We start from the raw sequence: 3,581 nt of genomic DNA on the forward strand, positions 1-3,581 counted from the left end.
TTCAATGGCTTTTAGCCTTAATGGTTTTACCCCGCTTATATTAATTTTACTTTTGTACTTTAAGTACTTTTGAAACCAGTACTTTATACTTTTACTTGAGAAAAAATAAATAAATAAATAAATAAATAAATTTTGAGTTGATACTTCAACTTCTACAGGAGTATTTTTGAACTCTAATATCTATACTTCTACCTGAGTAATGAATGTGAATACTTTTGACACCTCTGTCTTTAACACTCGTCCTGACCTTTCCTGTTTTCCTCACTGACGGCTCTGCTTATAAAAATGGAATACCATACGCAGGTTATACAATTTGTGATAATTCTTAATTGTTGAAAGCGCCCTCCTCCTCCAGCTCCACCCAAGTAGATGAAACTATATACTGATCAAAAGGTAAAACTGTTACAATCTATACAGATTCCAGAGATGCTTTTGGTTGTGTATATTGTATTTTATAGATTTTATATATTGTGGGCGAACCGAGGATTTATGTCATCCTCGGAGACACCCGTTAAATGTGGTTAATTGATTGGTGAACTGTTACAAGCCTGTCAACTACCTTCATCTATTGCTTTGTTAAATGTGAAGCCCACACCCAGTCCAACCCTGTTTTCACTAGGCAATGCTTCAGCTGACCATGCAGCAAAAGAAACTGCCAAATTTGGCTTACCTGTCTATGTAAAACTTTGCCCTTCTATACCCGCTAACGACCTGGTTTCTCCTAATGATGTAGCCCTCCTACAAGAAGACTACTGAGGTGAAGAAAAAAAAAAAACGGATTGTAGCATTCCCATGGTTGTAAAAATGTAAACAATTATGGGTCAGCAACGACGGCCGCGTTGTTGCACCCACATCCTTGTACCCGTGATAGCTGATCACAGTTGGCAATCACAGATGAGCAAAAGGGGGAATGTGTCAGATAGTGTTGAAAGACTGATAAGCTCCAAGATTTGCATCCTATAAAAATATTGCAAACATTATCAACACTTCCCCCCACCGTGACTTTTTTTTGAAGCTCTGCAAATAGACATTATGTGAGGGATATGAAATTATTCTTGTATGAAAATGTTCATGTATGAAAATGTTTTTGTATGTGCAGAGAATTTTAAACTGGACTTAAATGGACAATGTTGACACCTGTTAACACCCATTAGGAAGCACAAAACTCACGCCTCATGAAAGGATTATGGGTAGACCTATGACCATACCAAGCAATTCAGTTCTGTATATATGAAGAAGATGGACTTCCATGCCATGGATGAATCCATGATATCATTCTGTTGTACTCTAAACTTCTGTTGTTCAGTCAATCCACAGAAAAGTAAAAGCTGTCCAGTCTCTTCCTAGTGGCAAACCATGCCACAACCCGGAGACTGGGTTTGTGTCGGAGAGGGCCTCGGTGGTCCAGGGCTCAGCACGTCCTGCACCACCGACACTCAAGGGTGGGGGGCGCTGGCCTGGTTCCACGCGTCCCACTGCGGGAGCACAGCTCCTCGACCATGCACCGGAGACCGGCCGATTCCTTCTTCTTTCTGTGGTACCCCGTCGGAGCCATTGAGGGGAGCCACGCGGGCAGGGAAAGCCCAGCTCCAACACCCAGGACCTCCACGACTGGCAGAGGAGCAGAGGAGCAGCACAGGCCCCGCAGACCCCCACAAGCGAGACAATTATGGTGTAGCATCGAGATGTGACTCCACATACTCTCCTTCTGAAGAACCGCTTGTTAAGCCTAAAACAAGCCAAAAAACCACTGCCCGATTCCATTGAGGATTCGGCAAGGACCGCAACAGGGGGCATGCCGATGCTCTCACGGGAGATGGCTGCTCTAGGGATGATGGCCTTGCGGAATCGTGCTACATTGGACTACTTACTAGCTTCTCAAGGGGAACTTGTGCTGTCATTAAAACTGAATGTTGTACATTTATACCCGCAATGCCACAGTCCAAGAAATAACGCATCACTTGAAAGACATTGCTAAAACGTTACATACAACTGTCGCAACTAGTTTTTTGATTGCTTTAAAGAACAGTTAGGACACGTTGGTTACTTGATATTTGAATTTGTTTTGTTCGCTTGTTGTTATTTGACTTCTGATCACATGTTTAAGGTTCACTTGCAAAATATGTATCACTACTCCACTGTAATTCAACAAAAATAAAAAAAAAAAAAAAAAAAAAAATTGTGAATTGATGAAGAATTTTGACAGCTTGGCCCCCTGCAGGGGGAGGTTGCCCCAGTCCTACCTCCTGAAGGGCTTTGAACTGGACTCAAGACCTTTTGAGGAAGCTCCAACTTGCTACTCAACTTCCTACCCCCCGGGCAGATCCCGACACCTGGAAGTTGGTTCAAACAGACATGAATCAAGAGAGCACCCCATGGGGTGATTTGGAGGTCTGTGTCAGTCATGCCAAATGTCTGATAATGACATTTGGCCCGATTCACATCCGACTGTAAATTACTTTTTGTCTCGCTTGATTCGTGTATTACAACGTCACTCGAGTCCCAGGGGAGTGCCGAGACTTCCAGCCCCCACAGAGACAAAGACCATACGGACTTCCTGATCCCTAAGGGGTGGTCCCAAAGCTAAAGGATTCACACATCTGACTGGCTCTCAGTGGGCTGGTTTATTCCTGTAACTTTTGTATAAAAACCCTTTGACTGAACCCATCTGGGTCGACACACCAAATACAGACTCGATCTGCGATGGTCATGTCGACCGCCGGCTGAACTGATTAAAACCTCTCTATACCACGAGCGGACTTCTGAACTGGTTTTTGATAAATTCCACAACAGATGTCATTAATTCCATTGAAGAAGATATGATGTCATCAAGTTATGATGTCATTCATTCCATTGAAGAATATATGATGTCATCAAGTTATGATGTCATTCATTCCATTGAAGAATATATGATGTCATCAATTCCATGAACCATTCCATTCCATCAACAAGCTTGTAACAGAGTTTATAAATAGAACTCCTTCTTACTAGTTCTCATCACATCTTTTGACAATGCCACGCAGACGCAGACAGAGCTCTCGCCCCGTCCGCAGGCGCCGGAGAGTCCGTAGGACCCGCGTCGCCCGCAGACGCAGGAGAGTTGTCCGACGCAGACGCTGAAGGTCAACAGATGATGGAGGGAATCCTGAATGAATGATTAAAAAAGGAAAAACACACAAACACAACAAACACAAACCCTGATCTTAGTCCCATTATTGACTAACATGACCTTCCAGTACGTAAATATGTGTAGCAGGTATATAAGACGGTAGCTAAACTGAAGTGACCTGTAAAGAGTGAATGTGAGGTAGGACACTAGAACCTACTGTCTCAAGTCTCTTTAACCACAGAGGGACTAAAACTCTCAACCTTCTTATCCAAAGTCAGATGCCTTGTCCTTTAGGACGTGTGGTCCACCAATGGCTTCTGTTTCTCATTCCAGTATGTCACACCTCTAAAGGTCTTACTGTTTTGATGTCTGAGACGAGGCAAGTGAGAGGTTGTGGAGGCCCTGTGGCTTAGTTGGTCAAAGCACCTGTCTAGTAAACAGGAGATCCTGGGTTCAAATCCCAGCAGAGCCT

At 43.5% G+C, this 3,581-nt stretch overlaps 1 non-coding gene across 1 annotated transcript; it reads left to right on the forward strand.

Annotated features, from left to right (window-relative positions):
* Positions 1-3,507: 3,507 nt before the first annotated feature.
* trnat-agu (transfer RNA threonine (anticodon AGU)) lies at positions 3,508-3,581 on the forward strand. Its single transcript has one exon. It is a non-coding gene; the product is annotated as a tRNA-Thr (tRNA).

Source organism: Cololabis saira, chromosome 11 (assembly GCF_033807715.1).
Source record: "Cololabis saira isolate AMF1-May2022 chromosome 11, fColSai1.1, whole genome shotgun sequence".
Classification (NCBI taxonomy): domain Eukaryota; kingdom Metazoa; phylum Chordata; class Actinopteri; order Beloniformes; family Belonidae; genus Cololabis; species Cololabis saira.